Source organism: Macrotis lagotis, chromosome 8, assembly GCF_037893015.1.
Source record: "Macrotis lagotis isolate mMagLag1 chromosome 8, bilby.v1.9.chrom.fasta, whole genome shotgun sequence".
NCBI classification, from domain to species: domain Eukaryota; kingdom Metazoa; phylum Chordata; class Mammalia; order Peramelemorphia; family Peramelidae; genus Macrotis; species Macrotis lagotis.
The window spans coordinates 169,675,793-169,699,157 of NC_133665.1; the positions used below are offsets into that span (position 1 = coordinate 169,675,793).

General features: G+C 39.2%; 1 long non-coding RNA gene across 3 annotated transcripts in view; it reads right to left on the minus strand.

Moving 5' to 3' along the window:
* LOC141496342 (uncharacterized) overlaps positions 1 to 23,365 on the minus strand; it is a 205,107-nt gene that overhangs the window by 124,140 nt on the left and 57,602 nt on the right. Inside the window, exon 5 of one of the 3 annotated variants that reach the window (XR_012471031.1) lies at positions 9,004 to 18,060. The exons of the other annotated variants lie outside the window; for them this stretch is intronic. This is a non-coding gene — a long non-coding RNA (uncharacterized LOC141496342). Of the gene's footprint in view, positions 1 to 9,003; positions 18,061 to 23,365 lie in introns of those variants that run through there. 3 annotated transcript variants of the gene reach the window in all.

A 23,365-nucleotide genomic window follows, 5' to 3' on the forward strand; every position in this document is an offset into this window, starting at 1 on the left:
GTATTGGAGCAGATGATTTTTAAACTCTAAATTTACGTTCTCATGATGCTTCTTATCTCTTGGGACTAAACAGCCTTCAAATCCCATAACTGGAAGACTCTTTCAAGGTTATCTAGTTGAATGACCCCTTATTCAAAAGGACGAAATCTCCTTGTGATTTGGAAAGCCATTCACTAAGCTATGGAAGAAATAACATGAGGTATGTTGCTAGCTTCACCTTCTCTCCCCATGCCTGCCCAGACCAGGATGGAATAGAGGTGCCAATAAGTATTCATTTATTGATTGATCACATTGGTTAACATCAGATTACATCCAGATGCCCTGAAAATATGCCAGCCTTTGAAAATACTTACTCTTTTCAATTAGGGAAGAGTTCTTTTCTCCAATATTTCAAATTAAGTGTTCACGTCATATGGTAAAGTTGAAAAAGTGGGGGACTTGGACTCAGGAAAGAATGGAATTTGACTTTCATCTCTGGTGCATATTGGCTACGTGACCCTGGGCAAGTCACTTAACCTGTGTGAGCCTCAGTTTCCTCAATTGTATAATGGAGAGAGTGAAATTATATATACTTTATAGGTTGTAACGAATGACAGATATGATCATCTGTGTATAAATAACTATAGAATGTCAATGAATGTTCCAAAGTCTCCTCAAAAACTTCTATTACACATCAAGACAACACTCCCAGAAACAGGCTTCTCATCCTCTTCCACATGGGAAAGTGCATAGATTCTTAGAAACTCTTAAAAATATCTTGTTTTAGGGGGCAGCTAGGTGGTGCAGTGAAGCACCTGCCCTGGAGTCATGAGTACATGAGTTCAAATCCAACCTCAGACACTTAATAATTACCTAGCTGTATGGCCTTGGGCAGGTCACTTAGCCCCATTGCCTTGCAAAAACCTAAAAAAAAAAAATCTTGTTTTTACATCATCTTCATTTTCAAATGCACCTCTGCCTTCCCCCACCTACCAGCAAGCGTCCCTTCATAACAAATAATTGGCGGGGGGAGGATTGCAAGGCAGTAGGGTTAAGTGACTTGTCCAAGATCACACAGCTAAGTTAGTATTAAGCATCTTAGAACTCAAGTCCTCCTGACTCCAGGACCAGTGCTCTATCCCCTGCACCCTCTAGCTGCTCTACAACTAATTTTTTGAAAGAGGGAGAAAATAAATTAATTCAGCAAAACTAACCAACATATAAACCAAGTCTAACAGTATATTCAGTGCTTCACCTCCATAGTACCCCACCTCCGAAAAGAAAGGAAGTCCATTTTCTCACCTTATGTTCAGAGTCAGTCATAATTACACTACAATGAAGTTCAGGGTTTTGGTTCTCTATATTTCCATTTTCTCAGCTATTGGGCAAATTGTTTTCCCCATTTCTGCTTATTTCATTCAGAATCAGTTCATAGAATCTGTCGTATGCTTCTCTGAAGTCTTTATCTTCATCATTTATTATAATGTAATATTATTTTGTCTCTGTCATGTCATGTGCCACAGTTTGTTGTCCATAATGCAGTCAAAGGACATCTGTTTATGTCTAACTCTTTGCTAGGATAAAAGCTATTTGAAATAATATAGCTATATGTACGTAATTTTCTTGTCTGCTCTTGCCAACTCTACCCTGCCTTTCACAGATCTCCACCAACATGAAGCAAGTCCCATACCAATGGGCTTTGTAACTAGGGATAGATTGAAAAAAAGACAGATACATAGATACAACATATAGATATAGATATAGATATAGGTATAGGTATAGGTATGGTATAGATTATATATATAGAAATAGATAAAACTAGATCTAGCTAGGCAGCTAGGTGGCATAGTAGGTAATATGCTAGGCCTGGAGTCAAGAAGAGCCAAGTTTAATCTGCTCCCAGATACTTAATATCTATGTGATCCTGAGTAAGTCACTTAACTCACTTCCTCACCTATAAAATGACCTGGAAAAGGAAATGGGAAATAACTCCAGTATCTTTGCCCAAAAAACTCCCAATGGGTTCACAAAGAGATAGAAAGGACCAAAACAACTAAGCAACACACACACACACACACACACACATGCATAATTATAAATATACATGTGTATAAATGTATATATATGTGAATATATCAGCTTTTACCTTTACTTTCCAAAAATACAAATTATTTACAATCAAATAAATAATAAAAGGGTTTCATGCTCCTTTTACGCTTAATCCCACAAATCAATCAGTAAGAGAGAGAAAAAAAGAACCAGTCTGGCTAATCTGGGAACTATCCAATGGGTGACTGAGTCCAAGTCATGGAGAGCTAATGTTCCTAAGCTCAGTGAATTTTATGTTTTCTACTCAATTCCTTCACTCTCCACACTTTTTTCTCAAATGGATTTGAAGCAGGCATGCACAGTATTTATTCAGCACAGACTTTAGTGGGGCAGAGGAAAATAAAGAGCCTTAGGGGTATATATAGCCTATCACATGATCTTATTTTTACTTATTCTCATTTTCTACATTATCACAGAAACAAATTCTGATCTAATGAACAAGAGTAACTATTTCCACCCAATGACACATCATTTGTCAAACATATGGCTATAATCTGAGTAGCATTTGGCATGAGGCTATTATATATCTCCTGAGGGCTCCCCTGAAGAAGAAAAGTCATCATTTTCTATTTCTTTGGGCCATTTTGGTGTTGAAACCTGCCGTTGGGTCAAAGCATTTGACCTTCCCATTTTTCTACCACTGCACCCAAGCACATCTGGATATAGAGAGAGACACCCTAAATTCCCACTGTCCCAGTTTAATTGGGGCTGAAAACCAACATCTTGCTTCATATCATAATATTCCAGTTCCCCTCTTTAGAATAGCCTAAGGTACAAACAACTCATATTGCACAAGATACATCTGGAAAAGGAAACATACATACATCATACACATTTATATGTGATCTCCTTCCCTGAAACACAAATGCTGCCAATTGCTAAATTTATGAACTCTCTGTCTCCTTCCATTTGTATTTTCTGACAAAGCTGCATAATCAATTATTGAGATGTCCTCGACATGTTTCTATTTCATAGGAAAAAAGTTTAAAGGAAAATATCTTGATATACTAGCCAGCATCCAAACTAATCGAATGAATTTCCCAAAATGCACCAGCAAAGCTCTCCCCACACAGCTCTACCTATTAGCATTTCATTAAAGCATTGAGTTGAAATATGGATGGGAGAGCAGAGTGCATCATCTCCATTATCCCTCTTGGAACACCTGTGCTTGGCTGCTTCTGAGTGTATGCAAAGGGGGAGAACTCCCTTGGATCTGAGCCTAGATGAGGAGAAGTGGGGGACTGGTAGCAGGTGGTGCAGCATCTTAGATGATCTCAAAACCTGAGAGGCATGAGGCTGGCAAGAGGGAAGTAGGGACAGGCAATTCTGAAAGGACAGGAGCATAGATTTAGAGTTAGAAGGGACCTCAGTGCTTATCAGATCCAACTCTCTCACTGGAAACTGAGACTGAGAGGGGAAGCCAATAGGCAGTCTACAAGCTTTTATGGAAGGCTCAGTGTATGGGAGGTGCTGTGGTAATTCCTGTAGAAACAAAAAAAGGCAAAAACTAAAACAAAACCATGGTCTCTACTCTTAAGAAACACATTCTTTTTAAACAAATATTTTTAGTGATGGGCAGCGAGGTGGTATAGCAGACAGAGCACTGGTCTTGGAGTTAGGAGGATGGTATTTCGAATCCAGTCTTAGACATTTGCCACTTACTAGCTGTGTGACCTTGGGCAAGTCACTTACCTCGCATCCAGGGCCATCTACAGTCATCCTGATTCATATCTGGCCACTGGACCCAGATGGCTCTGGAGGAGAAAGTGAGGCCGGAGACTTAGCACAGCCCCCCCCCCACACACACACACACTCAGATCCAATTCATGTGCTTGTCATGGCATGACCTTCCTGATGAGGCGATGAGTTCTTCTCCAAGACCGAAGGAAAAAGTTGTCATCATCCCATCATCATTTTTAGTGATGTCTTTCACTTTTCTTACATCACCAAAATTTGACATCACCAAAAAGCACCCCTTTCTCTTCTCTTCCCAGAGAGCCATCTCATATAATAAAATGTTTAAAGACAAAAAAAAAGGAAAAGAAGGAAAAATATCTCAAAACTGATCATACAACAATGTACCACACTCATGGACTTTTCACCTTTGCAAAGGAGTAGGGTGGGCATGAGTGAGGAGCATCGCCTCTGATGGAGGAGTCAATATGAAAGTATAAAAGTACATATAAGAAATAAACAGGATATATGAAAGTAATCTAAAATGGGAAGGCACTAGTGACTGGGGAGATTAAAAAAGACCTCTAGCTAGGGTGTAATACTGTGCCTTGCTGCCTTTTAAGCTATTTTACAGATTTAGGGAGAGTCTTGGGAAAATGTGCCAAAGTGTCCTTGAGATTGAAATCTCCACTGACTTCCTAACACCTCAGAAAAAAAAAAAATTGACATTCAAGATCCTCTGCAATGTGGGTCTGACCCGCCTTTGTAACTTGATTTCAAATTACTACCCTTAAGACATTTTCCATACTAGCAACTTTTCCTTTTTTATATAAAATAAATTTTATTGATACTTTTTTGTTTTTATATTGCCCAAATGTTTCTGTATCCCTCTCCCATGAAACCACTTCATGTAACAAAGATTTTTTTAAAGGAAAAAAATGAGCAAAACTGACACATTGCAAAAATCTAACAATATATGTAATGTTTCACACCCATAGCAGCTGTACCCACACCTCTGCAAAAAAAAAAAATATTGGGTCTTTTGGGCTATGCTTCTTCATAATTTTTCAGCCTTACTATTTGATTGCTAAGTGGTTGTTGTTTCTTCCATTTCATTGTTGTCTGGATTTTGCATCAGTTCAGGTAAAGCACCCCATGCTTATCAGTGTTCATTATGTTTATTATTTCTTATAGTATAGTATAGTATAGTATAGTATAGTATAGTATAGTATAGTATAGTATAGTATAGTATAGAAATTTCTCCATTGCATTTATGTACTGCAGCATGTAGGCCAGCAAGTGGGGATCTCAGTCATTTTTCCTTGATCTCTTTTTGATAGATATCTCCTTCCACAGAACATTGGCATAGATTATTTCCCTTATCTAAAAGTGCACTCTTCTCCACACTTCTCCTACACTTCAGGTGTAGTTTCTTCCATGAAGCATTTTATGACAGACTCTATCCATAATAATCTTCTCTCTTCGACCAGAGATCATAATCTTTATCTGTGCTAAAGTCTTATTCACTTTCTGTAACCTTCATGAGACACTTTTTATCTTCTCAGTCCCTTAGAGTAATTCTCTACCAGTAAGGTCTTAATAAATGTTTGTTGAATCAATGAATGGATAAATGAATGCTTTCAACACAGGGTCATAGAATTAGACTCAAAAGGAAAATACATATCATAAACTTCCTTGCTCTGAAGATAAGAAGACTGAGGTTCAGATTGAATGTGACTCAGTCAAGGTCCCCTGAGAACAGGGAAATGAGAATTGGGGAATGGGGGTGGGGTGGGGAAGAAGATGTTTGACTTGCTAGGTAGAAAAAGGAATTGTGTTCACCATACTTCAATTCTGAACTCTGTGTCTGTCTATCAATCTGTGTTTATTGTTCTGTCTCTTTATCTGTCTCTCTCCACTGCCCTTTCCTTCTGTCTCTTTCTATTTCTCTGTCCCTTTCTCTTCTTCTCTTGATCTGACCTACTATCTCCTTCTCTTTCTCTTTGCCTCTCTGCATCTTTCTGTCTCTCCATCTCTATCTATTTCTTTCTCTTTTTCTCTGACTCTTTGTTCCAGTTCCTAAGCAAAGATATATCAAGAATTATTTTGGGGGGAGAAGTTTACTCTTGAGAAGAAACGGAGGGAGCATTTCATAGCTTCAAGCACAAGAATGGACCTCCTTTATCTTCATATTTTGTATACACGTACTCTGTCATTTGTGAAATATGTAACAGCTTTTTCTTGGTAGGGTGGGGGAAATGCCTTATAAATCCTAAGCCCCAAATCCCTCAAACTTGGATTAAAATGAAAGAATGTAATTTTAAGATCTCTACCATAGTCCTTGGGCCCCAGTTATCTTCTCTAAAAGGAGAAAGGAAGATCCTAGGAATATAGATTTTGAATTGGTAGAGACTTTGAGAAGTTATTGAAGCTACCTCATTCTGCAAATGAGGGTCAGATAGCTTGAACCCAGGCCTTCCTAAGTCCAAATGAATACTCTACTCCCTAAGGGACATTGCCTCACTGGACAAGATGGAAGCTTGGGTTGTCCTACCAGGTTACTTGACTAATTCACCTTGTATTATTATAAAAGTATAGTCATAATAATAGCTTGTATTCCTAGAGTATTCTGATATTAGCAAAATAGTCCTGGGGAAAAGGTAATAAAACCAATACTGTCCCCATTGTACAGATGATGAAACTGAGGCCCATTGTGAGAGTGATTTCTTTATATACCAAAGGGAAAATTTAGAAGGTCTTGGAATGATTTCCATGGTTCTTCAGAGATAACCCTTGGCCCCTTTTCCCTTTGGAAGATGAATAGAAAAATCTATTCAGAAAAGGAAAATCTAAAAGGAAAAGGGAATTCTGAGCTGTAGCAGGAAAGGAATTAGTTGCTTTTTCTGACTAGATGTTATAAGTGCTTAGATTTACTTTCAAAGTCAGATTTGGCAAAATGTGTTCACTGTAAATAACTGATGACTGTGGTTGTTATTATCATTATCATTCCTCCAATTGTTTCTTCTTGAAGGGTTTTTGGAAAATGCACACTTTCCTCTGGATCTCTCTCCCAGTTGCTACAAATCCATGTTGGGAATGGAGCCTCAAACACTTTCAGCTCTTTGGCTTCTACCAGGTTACCTTTCATGATAGGATCATAGAGTTAGAGTTAGAAGGGCATTACAGGCCATGAGGAAACTGAGGCCTAGAACAATAAATGACCAAGATTGCCTGGCTGGATTTGAATCCTACATTTCCTCTCATATTATATAACAGAGGTGTCAGACTAGAGCCCTTGCATCCCAAACCAGATTATAATGTTTGGAGGATGTGTATAGATACACATACATACATATATATTGAGAGAGAGAGAGAGAGAGAGAGAGAGAGACGGAGACAGAGAGAGACAGAGACAGAGAGACAGAGAGAGACAGAGAGAGAGAGAGAGAGAGAGAGAGAGAGAGAGAGAGAGAAGAAAAGAAGCAATGATAAAGAAAGATGGGGATAGTGAGAAGACAAAACAAAGAGAAGAGGAGGGGAGAGGGGGGAAATAGGCAAAGTTAGACCAAAAGAGACAGAGAGAAGCAGGGGGCAAGAGATAGAAATAGAGTTCAGAGAGATTAACTTGAGAGGACTCATATTCTGGAGCATCAAAGGAAGCTAGAAAGTCACAATGTCAGTCACCTCACTGGAGTATTAGATTTTCTAGAGCATCTTCTCCAGGTCAGTTTGTTTAAAACCCCAAAGGTCTTTCCTTTTTCCTTGTCCCTGTTCCTCATTTTTCATTGATCTGGAGACATCTTGCTTACTTCTAAGATTGGCATCCGTGACTTGAGAGTAGTGTAGGAGCAAACATTCTGGAAGTTGGAAGGATCTCAAGTATCTCTCTGGTAGTTCAGTCCTTTGGGGGGTTTTTTAAGAGGAAGGAACTCTAAGGTTGCAAGGCCATGTCCAGGGTTACATATATAGTTGGCTAATGGATGATTTGGGAAGAGAGGCAGCCCACCGTGGAGGAAAAAAGAGCTGACTCTGGAGTCAAAAAAACTTCCGATCATGCCTCTGAGGCTTACCTGTATGACTTTGGGTAAATCCTTTCCCCTTCTGGCCTCAGTTTCCCCATTTATAAAATGAAGGATTGGCCTAGATGGCCTCCGAGACTCCATCTTTGGATCTAGCTCACCATGATATTTGCATTCACTGCTTCTGATTTCTTGTTCCTTGGTTTTCCCTTCTCACAAAAACAAGTTGCTTCCATTGACCTCTGGTCCTTTCCTGTTTTCCTTTTTAATTCTTTACCACCTGGATGTCTATCCTCATCTGACTTGCCCTTCCTTTCTCGTTCTTGCTCTTTCTTGGGTCTTCTCCACAATAAGGGTTTGGGCCCAGTTGGAAGCAACCTTTGTGAATACTGGTTTGTTGTTTCCCTCCCCCTCCCCCAATCCCAGAATGCTCCCTGTGTTCTCACTTTGGGTACTAACCTTTTCCCTTTCTTTGACTTTGGATTCTTCTCACCACACCCTTCTGAGCCCAAACTGAGAATTTCAGACTCCTTAGGCTAGAATACACCTCCAAAGGTCAATTCGGCCATCTCTGGTTAGGCCATAGTATCTGAACCACCCAGGTAGATGGGAACCGACATGATTTTCAAAGACCTCCTGGGAAAGCTATTGTACCTCCTCCTTCAGCAATCCATTCCTGTATCCACTATCCTTGCTCACTGTCAGGAAGTTTACTTTATATCTTACATAAGTCAGAGTGCTCATAATTGGCACACACTCTTGTTATTCATCTTAGGTTCACCCAAGCCTCATTTCCTTTCCAGAAGCTGAGAAGTTGGCTCTCCCCTCCCCATAGTGCTCTCTCTCTCTCTCTCTCTCTCTCTCTCTCTCTCTCTCTCTCTCTCTCTCTCTCTCTCTCTCTCTCTCTCTCTCTCCTCTGCTGCTGCTGCTGTTGCTGCTGCTCCAGGGAGTGAGGAATCTGGCACAGGAATTGATTCAGAGCCTAGTACTGTGAAGGCTGCCAATCCGGAATGACCCCAGTTCTAAATTATGCTAACAGCCCTGGAGAAGCATGGGAGTTATCTCCAAGAATCATCTTTCCCATGAGGACAGGGTGGGGAAATAACACACTCATTTGCCTGACTGGAAAAGATAGTTGGCACTGGCTATTTGGTCTCTCTGGCAATAACATTATGTTTTAACTTCATAAAAAATTAAAAAAAAATACTAACCCAAGAGCTATTAGTCTCCAAATTCCAGGACCTTTAGGGAAGCAGCCAGGTTCTCCTTAGTGCTAGTATAGGACTGGCACAGCCAAAGAGCAGACAGGCCCACCCACAGCCAGGGCTCAGTAAGGGCAGAAAAGAGCCAAAGTGAATGCCACCCCCCTGCAGCAGACTCTTCTTGGTTCTCTATCATGAATGTCATCATCCATACCCAATGTTGACTTTCTGCTGTGTCCTTCTCCTGCTGAATCATGCATTGTGTGATCAGAGAATAGGAATTCATTTTAATGAGCAAACCATTATTTGGGCACTTATAATTGTTGGGGGGACACCCTACCATAATACATTCCAAGATGACCTTTGACTTTTCTGATCCCCACTTATCTCCCATTATAGTGAAGATATTGATAGTGGAATACAAAAGCAAGAGAAGGGCAACAGAGCCTATATCGTGGCTCCCCTGGATTCATCCTTTGATAGTCAAAAGGATCTATGATCTCATTAATGTGAGGACACTCTCTCTCTACCAAGGCAGATCTATCAGGATCATTATTCTCCCTCACTCGGCATATAAAAACAGTGGTGTATCTATCCAACATGTCCAAGACCCACCTTTTAATAAAAGGTTCTTAATCTGAGATTCACAAACTTTGAATTTTTAATATTTTGATAAAAATGGTTTTTCAATAGAATCGACTTCCTTTTTAATCCTGTGTATTTTATGTTATGCATTTTTAAAACATTAGAGAACCATAGACTTTAGCAAATTGATTGCCAGAGAAGTCCACAACACGGTAAAAGGTGAAGAATTCTAAGTTAGTTCTATGAAGGTTTTGTGGAATGAGAGCTGTCCCATCTGTGCCACTCTGGCCATCATTTTTGCTACAAGGTCACATTTTTTCTGGTTACAGAAGGGCAGACAAATAATACTTTCAATAAGTATATGTCACCCTGTCTAAGCAGCATTGAAGGAACTTATGTTTATGATTTTATATTTATCAAGGAATCTCCTCTCATCCCTTCAAGTCTAATAAGCTTACCTACCCATCAACCTTATCAGAAGTAGCATGACATGTCAATAAAGCATTGGATCTGGAGATAGACGAACGAGGTTTGGATCCTGCTTCAAATATGCAATAGCACTGGGACATAGAGATAGAACTAGAAATGTATTTTAGCTGTTACAAAAACAGTTAAGTAGGAGTATAGTTGTATTGGAAGAGAACACCAAGGAACAGGAATGGTGATAGAAAAGGAAAAAGTATGTCTTAGTGATCTAAGGCAAGTCCGTGATCACGCCTTTGTTCCCTATGATGCTAACTATGATCAAGTCCCTTAATCTCTTGGATAGTCTAATGTTTTTATCTGGAAAATAGACATGTTATTTGCATTACAGCAAACTTTTAAGTGCCATATAAATACAAAGTATTATTATAATGTTCTATGGATGCTGAATGATACAGTGAAAAGAACATACTGGCTTTGGGGTCAAAGGTTCTGGATTCAATTCTTACTACTTGTGTGACCTTGGTTGGTGTGACCTCTGTACAAAGAAAGGGTGTTAGACAAGATTAGCCTCTAAAGTCTACCTTCCAGCTTTAGATCTATGACCTTACGGCCTCCAGTTGCTAGATTCCTACCTTTTCTCCTGGTAGAGAAGACCTTAATCTGGTGTCCATGAATTCATTTAAAAATTTTAGACTCCATTTCAAAATTTAAAAAACTATATTTCAAAATTTTTAAAAGTTGCAAAATTTTCCTGCATCACTTTATTTTATGCACCTAAAATATTATTCTGAAATGGGGTTCATAGATGTTTCCAGACTGCTATTCCATGATGCAAAAAAGGTCAAGAACTCCTGTTCTAATTCACCAGCCTGTTCTGGCTTTCTTCCCTCTTCAGCCTTGACCCAATGATCAGCTGTTGTTTTTCTCTTAACCTGTAAATTCCTCACAACATTCTGCCAATCCCACTCATTTGGACTAATTGCTTTCTTCCAATCTCATCCTGCCCTTCTTCACCTTCATTCTTTTATACCACAGTATGGCCCAAACTTGTAATGGTTTCTCCCACATATCTGTCTGTCATCTTTACTGATCCCTCCAGTGATAACTCATCTCTGCCTTTGGAACCTTTCAAACTACTCTTGTGAACCATTTCCTATGCATTTATGTTATTATGAATTATCTTATTATCTGTCTATTTATCCTATTATGAATTATCTTAGAATTCTCTGTATATTTTTCTTACTATCCTTGGTAGACTCTTAATTCTTTGAGGGAAAGGACAGTCTCTCTTTAATCACAGTACAATGCATTATACATTCACTCAATGTTTGTTTAATTGCATTAAATCACCAGTTTTATAACTCTTATTTCTTGTTACCAGCTTACTCCAAAAAGATTGAAACAATTTACAGTTCCACCAGCAATAAAACAGTACCCCATACCCCTGCCAACCTTGAATTCTATTGTTTATAACTAGTTTGCTGGTTGGATGAGCATAAGGTAGCATTTCCAATATGACTTGATTTGCATTTATTTGATAATCAAAATTTGAACAAATTTTTAAGTAAAATCTATTTTTTAACATTCTCATTCATTATCAACTATTCCATCCAGGCAAAAGACTCATTTTGGATCATTGTGAATCATGCATTTAAGGTGAAGAGAGCCACTGTCCTCTGTCCTTCTTATACCACACCTGTATCTTTGTGTTCAATTATGAATGCCACATTTCAGCAAGGACACTGAGAAATCAAGAGGCTCCAGAAGAGAGTGGACAAGATAGGGAAGGGCCTAGAAATCTCATTGTATAATGATCACTTAAAGGGAATGAAGATGGCTAGCCTGGAAAAAAGAAGACTTGCAGAGGACATCATAACCATTATTAAGTCTTTGAATGACTGTCATGTGGAAAAGGGATTAGATTGGTTATTCTTTGCCCCAGAGGTAGGTATAAGAGCAATGGGCAGATGCTATGAAGACTCAAATTCAGAATGATATGAAGCCAGAATTCTAACCATTGAGACTGATCCAAAAGTATAATGGAATGCTGTGGTAGAGATGGGTGAGGGGAGAGGGAGGGGGAGGCTAGGGAGGTTCTCCCTCACAAAAGAATTAATAGAATGGCATTCCATGCTCTATTTGCAGTACTTGCCTCTGTAGAGGTTTAGGAAAACTAGAAGGAACCAAAAACTAGCAGAGGAACTTTGAAAACAATATAGTGAATTAATTATATATTTGAAAAGTAAGCTATTTAATGACTTCCAGTTTCATGTATGACCATATATATGTATATAAAAGAAATCTCTGTGTGTGTGTGTGTGTGTGTGTGTGTGTGTGTGTGTGTGTGTAGTATGTATCCCCATTGTATTTGGTATTTAAGTCCAGAATAAAATAAAATATTTTTAAAAGAAGAGAGGATTAACAGAAGTATCACCCCAGAGTTTATAATATACTTTGGTTTTTTTTTTGTATCACCCCTTCTGGCTTTCTAGACCTTCATAAAGCTCTGGAGTATTTGTATGGGGGAAGAGAGGGGCCGGAAACATGTAGGCCAAAATGGAATTTCTTCCCAGGTTGTCTTAACCACAAAGTGTATCCCAGTACTTCCAAAACTGCTTTGAGCTGAAGTGACACCATCTAGAGGAAATATGGCCACCTCCCTCATGTCCCTAGTATTTATAAGGAGGGGAAGCTAGGAAACAAGCTAATTCCCCAATGAAATGTTCACCATAGTGGCAATTTTGGCCTTGTGACCTTGTGGTACCTGGGTCATTTCTATGAAGATCCATCCTAGAGAATCACATGTCCAAGCAGTCCAGTCAGAAATGGGTGGTTTTATATGTCCCAGTGGCCCTTGCTTTTATAATTGGGTTTAAAGATCTGCCTGACTTTATTCTTTTCAAATGAAATGTTTTTCAATTTTCTTGTTGTTAGGGAATACGAATTAAAACAGCTTGACTCAAATAATCTCCCCCCCTTCCTTTAATACATTGCTGTTTAATCTCCAACGATTAATCTTCTCAAAGAATTTCTCTTGGCTGTTACAGAGTTTGATGAAGGTTGCTTTATTTTGGTACCTGATTTTGTTCATTTCTTGCTGTTCTGCATCTGGCTTTGTTAGTCATTGTGTACAGATTTTTTTTAAATTATTTCTCCACTCAGCATCACAGGTGATTCAGGGAAGAGATCATAAAAACAAGCCTTAGGACGGCATATGCCCAAATTGGCAAGGTTTATTTTTCCTAAAGGAGAAACCATTGTTCTGCCCAATGTGGTGATTTGTCTTCTTCATTCAGAGGACAATTGAACAATGGGCTGACAAAGAGACTACATAACAAGCAATTTTTCCCTTAAAATATAGGGAGTTTCTTGGAATTTGTGATAAGAGTTCATTCCAGTGAATGGTACATAGTGGCATTTAATGAATGTGTGATTGGTTGATTGGTTGATGGATGAAAGTTCTCAGTCAAATTTTTCTCCCCTACAAAGATGGATTCCAAAGTTGGGAGATATCCACGGGAATCTCCAGGCTGTTGTTACAGACATTTTCTGTTCTTAGAAAAATTGAAAGGTATGTTATCTAGAGAAACATTTCCCTACTGGGTGATGTGTGTGTGTGTGTGTGTGTGTGTGTGTGTATTCCAATTAAAACAACCTTGGTGTGATGGTCATTGGTTGAAAGGAGCATTCACTGGCAATCAAGAATTGGAAAGACTGGGAAAGTCAGGGCTTTTACCTTAGGCAATTTTGAGGATCAGCAGGATTTCTACAGAAAATGAAGCTGGTTAACGACTCGGCCAGAAGATTCATTGCCCTGTGTGTGGCTGGAACAGCTGTAAAGTCCTCTGATGAAAAGTCAGGGTAATTGATCTTATGACCAATAAAGAAGCCGAAGACTAGATAAATTCTGGCCAAAAGCCCACTTTGGATTGTGCTTCTGTATTCACTCACAGGGCAGAATTGGGAAGAGTGTAACCTTATCAAAATATCAGCCTCAGCTCCAGGAAAAGAACTTTTCCTTGGGGACTGGAGCTTATCCACTTCACAGAGGGGATGGATATGTACTGTATATTCATTTATCCATAACCTGGAAATGAAAAGAACCAGAGTATTTGCTTCCCTCTTCCCACAACTGGAAGACTTTGTTTTTTTATTCTCTGCTTCTAAATACTTCTAATTTTTGACCAAAAAAATCAAAGTCAGGGTCAAAATGAGGCAAATAGGAGCTGAGGGCCATTTCCAAGTGGTCCAGTGACATTGACAGGAAGACAGTGCTAAATGGTGCCTGCCTGCCATCCTCAGAGAGGAAGCAAACCTATCTCGTTGCCAAGGGGACGAACAGCCTTGTCTTAATAAACCAGACGATGCTATGTTATTGGGGTGAAAGAGCTAAGGCAAGGAAAGGACCCATAGGAACTTGATTCTTGGATGTCTGTTCTCCAGACGCTTATCTTTCAGGCTCTGGTTGGTGTTAATCATTTATTAAATAATTAGAAGCTAGTTTTTCACAGCCTGTCTGACTCTCCGAACGGCAGTGCAAAAGACCTCAGCTCCATTTCTATGTTATCTTGGTATATCCAGCTTCTTCTCAATAGGCTGGTGAGCAATGGCCTAGGGAGTAAACTGCAGATTGATACAATATAAATGTAGAACTAAATTGTTTCTATTCTGATGAAAAATGAAGCACCTTTCACATGAGTACACACACACACACACACACACACACACACACACACACACACACACACACATCCCTACAAGATAACCAATACTTTTGGAGTTGTGTCTATAAATACCTGAATATTCGGGTAATCAACCTAAGGACTTCTGCCTTAAAAACACCAGAAAAAAAATTTTTTTGAATTTTTTTTTCCTCTTAGCTTCTCATCACATAGTCCCAAAGTATGCTGTATCATGTGTCCTTTTTTTTTTGTGGACTCTGGCCTAAGGCACTTATATTATCCTAACTGGGCCTGAGGCCAGAGTCCCAGAGTCTTCTTTGTAGCTATTAAAACTATGGTTGCATCTCAAATTTCTTCCTCTTCTCTCTCTCTCTCTCTCTCTCTCTCTCTCTCTCTCTCTCTCTCTCTCTCAGATGATCTTTGGCACAATTTCTACAGTAATGCAGCCGGCAAAAAGAATTTTCATAAAGTGTTAAAGCAACCATGAAAATAAACACTGGCCCATGTGGCTACAACCCAAAGGGGCATCAGGACGGGTCTAATGAGTGGCAGACCCCAGACTTAATGAAAACCAGGGATCTAGTCTAGAGAAGCATTACTAATAGTCTGAATCTTATTTTGATTCCTGTTCTGTTTGGTTTTCAGAAGATTTTGTCTTTGTGGGAATCTTGACTTGAATTTCCTGCAGACAGAAGAGAGGCCTCTGTGCTCAACCTTAAAAAAGTGGAGAAAAGTGAAAGGCAGTAGGAATAGTTAAGAAGGAAAACAAGTCCTGAAAGGAAAAGTGAAACAGTGCCTATCCTCAAATAGCTTACCTTCTACCAGAAAAGACAATGTGTGTGTGTGTGTGTGTGTGTGTGTGTCTGTAAAGTTACATAGTCTTAAACTAGGTAGCACAGTACCTACCTGAGTTCAAATCTGGCCGCAGACACTTTATAGCTGTGTGACCCTGGACATGTCCACTTAATCCTGTTAGCCTCAGTTTTTTCAACTATAAAATGAGCTGGAGAAGTAAATGGCAAATCACTTCAGTATCTCTGACAAGGAAACCCAAATGGGATCACGGAAAGAAAGACAAGTCTGAAAACTAACTAAAATAAAACTAAAAAAAGTAGTAATAAAGCCCCACATATCTCTCTCCCTCAACCAAGGGTGTTTCTCTCTCAAACCACTGGGTGGTGTGTGTGTGTGTGTGTGTGTGTGTGTGTGTGTGTGTGTGTGTGTGTGCACGTGCATTCCAATTAAAACAACCTTGATGTTATGGTCATTAATTGAAAGGAGTATTCACTAGCAATCATGAATTGGAGAGACTGGGAAAGCCGTCTCTTACTCACCTTCCCTTTTTCTCCTCTGAATCTCTCTTCCTATTTCTCTTTCCAGCTAGTACTCCTCAGCTCTATGTGTTTGCCTTCTTTACTGTAATTCTTTCCATTACCTTCAGTAAAAACATCATTATAAATCATCCCCACTTAGAAAAAGCAGAGATTTGGCAACTCAACTGGCAGTCACCACTGCATAATTGGAGAGATGGGATGAAGTGGAGTGATTGAAGTCCCCAAACCCTACAAGAAGTTTGAGCTTGATTTTCTGAGTATCTTCAATCTCAATCAAAGAGTAATTAGGTGTTTTGGGAGGGACCTTACTCTATTTTATATTGTATGGTTTTGGTTTGGTTTTAGATTTTTCAAGGCAATGGGGTTAAATGGCATGCCCAAGGCCACACGGCTAGGTAATTATTAAGTGTCTGAAGTCAGATTTGAACCCAGGTACTCCTGACTCCAGGGCCAGTGCTCTATCCACTGCACCACCTAGCTGCCCTCTTGAATGTTTTTATGTTTTATTTGAAATTGTATTGTTCACATTGTGCTTTCTTTGTATAGCCTTTATTTCCCTAGATACTATTCTTCCTTCTGTCCTCCCATCTCTAGAACCCTCCCTTATTCCAAACCCCTATCCCCCCCCCCCAAAAAAACTCAAAGACATAGACAAAAATGTCAATAAAAATTAATCAGCATAATAACTGTGTCTGTTCTTGTCTTCTCTGGAGAAACCTGATCTTTGTATTCAATATTGCTCATTGCAATTATTCTGAATATATTTGTCATCTTGTATTTTTTTGAAATTTGTATTATTTTAGTCCTTATGAACATTAAGGGAATCATGAATTTAATGCTGGAAGGGATATTGGAAGCTGTTTAATCCAACCCTATCATTTTATAGATGAGAAAGAAGTCGCCCTCCCCCAGGTTAGGTGACTTTTCCAAGATGACATATATTTTTGTCTTCCAAAGTATCTCTGAATTCCTCTAATTCATCTTTTCTTATGGTATAATAAGACTCAATTCCATTCATGGAGATTATTTTGTTTATTCATTCCCCAAGTAATAGTTACCCATTTGTTGCCTCAAAAGTGATGCTAGAAATATTTGGGCATATCTAGTACCTTTCATTTTGTCTTGGGAACTACACACCCAATAATGGCAGTGCTGAGTCAAAGGCACAAACAGTTTGATGATTTTTCTTGCATAATTACTGGGTTTTGGGGGGAGGTGAGGTTTGCAAGGCAATGGGGTTAAGTGACTTGCCCAAGGCCACACAGCTAGGTAATTAAGTGTCTGAGGCCGGATTTGAACTCAGGTCCTCCTGATTCCAGGGCCTGTGTTCAATCCACTATGCCACCTAGATGTCTCCAAGGCATTGTCATTAAAATAAATTCAATTAGACTTCTAATGACCAAGACATACTCTTTTGTCTAGTGTAATTAAGGCTTATTCAAAATGACAATCATCTACTGCAGAGAGATACCATGTGACTAATTGAGCATCAGTATGTCACCTCAACTGGTTTGAATTTCCCTTTCCTTGAGGATCTAAATGGTCATTAATCAATTAACAAGCAAGAACTTATTGTCTCCCAGGTACTATGGTTGGAACTGAAGATAAAAAGACAAGGGCCCTCAAAAGACTGGCATTCTAGTGTGGTCAGAGACTTATTTGTGTTCCTGGTATTTCATCAGAAACCAAAGGTTTTTGTTTTTTTTTCAAATATGCAGTGTAGTCATCTTTTGCTCTGAATAAAATTTCGTATATTAGACAATCCATCAATACTTTGAACAAAGAAGTGCCACTGAACCCCAATTTGTAACTTGTTCTAAGAGAGGAAAAGATAAGGAAGAAAAGATATCCATAGTTTAACTTACAACCTTGAGGGGCCACCAAAGTCTCTTTTAAAAATCAGATTCAGGGGCGGCTAGGTAGCATAGTGGATAAAGCACCGGTCCTGGAGTCAGGAGTACCTGGGTTCAAATCCGGTCTCAGAAACTTAATAATTACTTAGCTGTGTGGCCTTGGGCAAACCACTTGACCCCATCTGACTTGCAAAAACCTAAAAAAAAAATCAGATTCATCTACTTTAATGATCACTGAAGTTATTATCAAATCTTTTCTAGGAAACAAAGTGCTTTCCAAACAAGAAAAAAAAAAATCTCTGGATGGTTACAACCAATTTAAGAAATTTACATTCAAGTCCAAAAAGTTTTCTAGGAAATTAAGGCATTTGTTAAGCCATAACAAAACACGATTGGTTAAATAGAATTAATTATTTCATCTCTTAGCGGGGTGCAGAACCCAAGGTTCTTTTCCAACCAAGTTGTATTGCTTAAACAAAGCCCTTTAGAGGACTTCCTGAAAAAGGAAGGGCCAGTGGCCCAACTTGAAACCGCAGATGCAAATGAGAGTTTATTAACAGTGCCCAAAAAAGAATCTGTTTGTGGAGCTAACACTTCTTCTTTGACACAATGCAGTAAACACAATATGGTGACACCAAGCACTTAAGTAAATACCAACTCTAATAATAACTGGATCTCCATTGGACAATTTTTTAGCATGTATATGTTTACTGTGAAAGGTAGCCACCTGCTTCCAAATAATAACCTTTGATGGAGAGTAGACAGAATGGGTTCCATTTTATTCAACAAACATTTAAGGGTCTACATTGTTCAAGGCACTATGAGAGACCCTATTAAAACAGAGACAAAAATAAAACCTGCCCTCAAGGAGTCTACATTCATTTTAATGGGGAAAACAATGCAACATATTCAAGGTCATTTCAAGGGATTTCAAACAATCAATAACAATTATTAAACTCTTACTGTGTGAGAAGCACAGGGTCAGTCTCTTGATCAGGAAGGCCTTATAATAGTCAAGAAAGGAGTTGTGAATGGAGATAGAAATTCCAAGAAATAAAGGTGAGGAAACAGCTTTTCAGGTCAAAGGGACAGACAGTTTGTGCCAGATATTGAGGAAGAAGAACCTGTCATCATCATGAAGGAGACAGACCTCTGCCTTTTAGAGGAAACAATGGCTTTTATGTCTCCTCCAAGAAGTCCCTCTGTTGTTTGAGAAGCTTCAAGAATTATGTTAAATAACAAACACAATCCAAATTCTCCCCACCACTAGAATCCTCTCTAGGAAAGAGAATGGTTTAGGCAAGACAGGACAAGGTTTGAAAGTAGGAATACCTTTCCTTTCCTCTCTCTTATTCTACTCTCTCCAAAGTTACCAAGGAACTTTCAGTTGACAAGTCCAATGTCTTACCTCAGTCCTCATTCTCTTTGACCTCTCTGTAGTCTCTGACACTATTGATCACTCTTACCTCCTTGATACTCTCTTCTCTCTAGGTTTTTGGGATAACCCTCTCTTCTGATTCTCCTCCAACCTCTCTGGCTGCTCCTTCTCAGTCTCTTTTGCTGGATCCTCCTCCAGAACACACTTTCTAATTATAAATGTCAGGGTTCTATCCTGAGTCCTCTTTTCTCCCTCTATACAGCTTCACTTGGTGATGCCATCAGCTCCCAGACTTTAATGACCATCTCTTTGTCAATGATTTCCTATCTGTCTTTCCCACCCCAATCTCTCTACTGACCGCCAATCTCACATTTCCAGTTGCCTTCCAAGCATCTTGAACTGGATGGGCAGCAGACATCTTAAACTCAATATATTCAGAATCAAATTCATTATTTCCCCCTCCTAATTCTCCTGCTCCTGTCAAAGGCAACAATCATCTTCTCAGAGCCTGAGGCTCCAAACCTAGGAATTATTCCAGACTCTGAACTCTCTCTAATACCCCTACCCCAACCATATCTAATTTGGTGACAAGGTCTGTCGAATTCACCTCCACAACATCTCTAATACCGCCCCCCCTCCTCTCACACTACAATCACCAGGCACTGACCACCATCATCTAACACCTGGACTATTTCAGTAGTCTTCTGGGTGGTCTGCCTGCCTCAAGGCTGTCCCTATTCCAACCCATCTTCTAATCAGTCACCAAAGTGAGTTTCTTAAAGTTCAGGTCTGATATGTAACCCATCAACCCCTACTTAATAAATTCCATTGACTCTCTATTGCCTCCAGGACCAAATACAAAATCCTCTGTTTGACATTCAGAGTCCTTCATAACCTGGCTTCCTCCTACCTTTCTTACACCTTCCTCCCTACCACATACTCTTGCCCCCAAAGACATTGGTCTCCTTACAAACAAGATACTCCATCTGTCATTTCTGGGTATTTTCTCTGGCTGCTGCTGATGCCTCAATTTCCCTTTCTGCCTCCCCTGGAATTCTCTAAGAATCAACTAAAATCCCATTATTCTACCCCTCTTAATTCTGGTGCTTTTCCTTCTATTAAATTATTTCCTGTTTATCTTGTAAATAACTTGTTGGTACATATTTGACTGCTTGTTTTCTCTCCCATTTGACTATGAACTCCTTGAGAACAGGAACTGTCTTTTGGCTCTTTTTTATTCCTAGTGAAGCAAATGGCCAGGCACATGACATATATTTAATAAATGGTTATTGACTTATTCTAACTCTCATAATGAATATTTATTCAATGTCCTCTATTGTAAGGCCTGAAGCTAGGCACTGACCAACAAGGATGAAAAATATCTATTCTCTAACCTCAAGAAACTATTCATCTAGTAGAAGAAATAAATATAATACATGTATAGCATAGCTCCCAGGTTACTCCTCAGAAGGTACTGACATATCAATGTCAGACTCCAAGTCTACTCTTCTCTCGAGTTAACCAGTTCGGGTGATATAGAATTTTTGTAATAGGAGACAATTCTGGGAGGAAGAAGGAGAAGGAAGAGTCAGTTCATCTTGTACTTGCAACACAGGAGAAAGAATGGTAGACAGGGTTGAGCTGCATGTCCCACCTCAGGATTCCTGACTCTTTCTTGCACTTCCTCCATGGCCTTGGTGAAATACTGCTCCTTAACTGCCAAATTTAATGACTTTGTCTCCATCCTTAGCCTTCTTGGTTTCTCTGCAAGATGTGACACTGCTATTCAACCTTCTCTCTTGCATACTTTCAAATCTATCCTCCACACAACTTTAACATGATTATACCAAACCTTATATTTGAATTCATCACTCTCCTACTCAATAAATTTCAATGGTTCTTTGTTCATTTTGTAGTTGTTCAAGTGTATCTAACTCTTTGTGACCCACTTAGAGTTTTCTTGGCAAAGATACTGCAGTGGTTTGCCATTTCCTTCTCCAGCTCATTTTACAGATGAGAAAGCCAAGGAAAACAAGGTCAAGTGACCTGCCCAGGGTCCCACAGCTCATAAGTGTCTGAGGCTGAATTTGAACTCGGAAAGGTGAGTCTTTTTAACTTCAGGCTTCCCACTCAATCCGCTGCACTACCTCGCTGCCTTTAATAATCAATAGCAAATAATCATAGCAAAGGTATTTACTAGGATGACAGTAATTATAAAACATTTACCCCATAAATCTAGGGAACATACTCAGGGAACAATGACAATGAGGCTTATATGTTTCAAAGGCAACTTATTTGTGCCCAGGGCCATGAAGACAACTGAAGTAGGTGATGGTTAAACCCTGAAGACACCAAAGTCATCACTATATCCTGGGCCATTGTCAGTCATCTTAACTCTGGTCTTGCCACTGGACTCCCCTCACTCTGGAAGAGAGAGGCTGATAACTTTGTGCAACTCTGCCTCACTTAAAATCCAATTCACTCAAAAGTCAAGATATCATCCCATGATATCACCAGTCCTTTTTAAAAACAAAGGATGAACAACATGTATCTATCTATCTTCCATCATAGAAGTCCTGAAATGTATAGCTGAATATTGCTCATGAGAAAGAACCATTTTGCTACCACAAACAAGGAGAATAACATCCCATCAAAAGAGTTGAGTCTTTTTTTTCTTTAATGTGCATTTGGAAAATTCAAAACCTCTCAGGAGTTATAGAAAATGAATTTCACAAATGAATGGACACTCTAACTCCCCAAAGGAAAGTCAGAGATATTCCATTGATTTTTTAAACAACTGAGTGAGTAGTTTCCCCTTAACACTTTCCAATAAAAAGTTGTTTTCTGGTTTGGTATTTAAAGCCCATAGGGCAAAAATTGTGGCTATGTGACTTTCATAATGACTTATATAAATAGCTAGAAAAGTGGATGGATCTGTTTTTGTTTTTTTTAACCTATGGTGCTTTATAAATCCAGGACCCAGGATTAGATTCCAATTTAGTGTACCATTATTTGAGTGATTTCTGCATCAATGTCACAGAGATGGGAAAAGTAGACCTTGAGTGCAGTCTAAATAATCCTTTGGTAAGTGCATTTTTGAGAGAGGCCCGTTGGGATACCAGTGAAAAGAGAACTTCAACTCTGAAGAGCGATTGATTGAAATAACAGGGAAGAGAGAGGAGATGAGGCAGCCAGAGCACAAATACAGTTCCTTGGTAGCTGTCCTGAAGCCTCTGTTGTGTGATGGTGACTATGGTAAACAGAAACAAGATCTGGCATTCTCCTGGTGGGTGTGCATTATGAAACCGCCACCCCACCGTTTGGTCAGGAGGGGCTGGGAGCACTGCTTCTGCTCAGGTTACCATGGTGATCTCCAGAGCCATGAAAATAGTGTGGTTTGAAGTCATACCTGCCTGTGCATGTGTATCAATATAGAAATATAAAACAGAGAGGCGAGTAGTTGGCATTTTATGTAAGGCAATATCAATGGAGCTGGCATGGTATCGTACTTGGGGACAAGAATATCTGGGTTCAAATCCCTCCTCTGACTTCAACTGTATGACCACAGACAAGAAACAAGGTTTCTGAGTCTGAATTGCTTTATCTAGAAAATGGAGTTAGACTAGGCTACATTTAAGTCTCTGATTACATAGAATCTATGATCCTCTGAATTAGGGGAGATTGGAGAAGTGGGAATCCTAAATCTTGCCTTTATTGGAATATTGTGAATGTTAATAAATATAGAAATAAAAAAGAAAGACATATATGTCAGTTTATGTAAGTCAGGGTTGGCTGAAACAACTGGGTGATTTAATAAACAGAGTGCTACACCAGCAGTCAAGAAGACCTGGGTTCAAATCCTATTTTGGACATCTATTTGCTGGGTGACAATGGGCAAGTCCCTTAACCACTCAGATAAAATGAGTCTAATAATAATAAACTTCTCCTAGGGTTGTTGTCAGGAATAAATGAAGTAGTGCAGATAAAGTACATTGCAATCCTTAAAGTGATCTGTAATTGAATCTTACTATTATTGTTAGGGTCTTGAAAATTGTTTTGGGGCCATCACCTGAAACTAAGAGACTTTTTTTTTAAGATTTTTTTCAAGGCAATGGGGTTAAGTG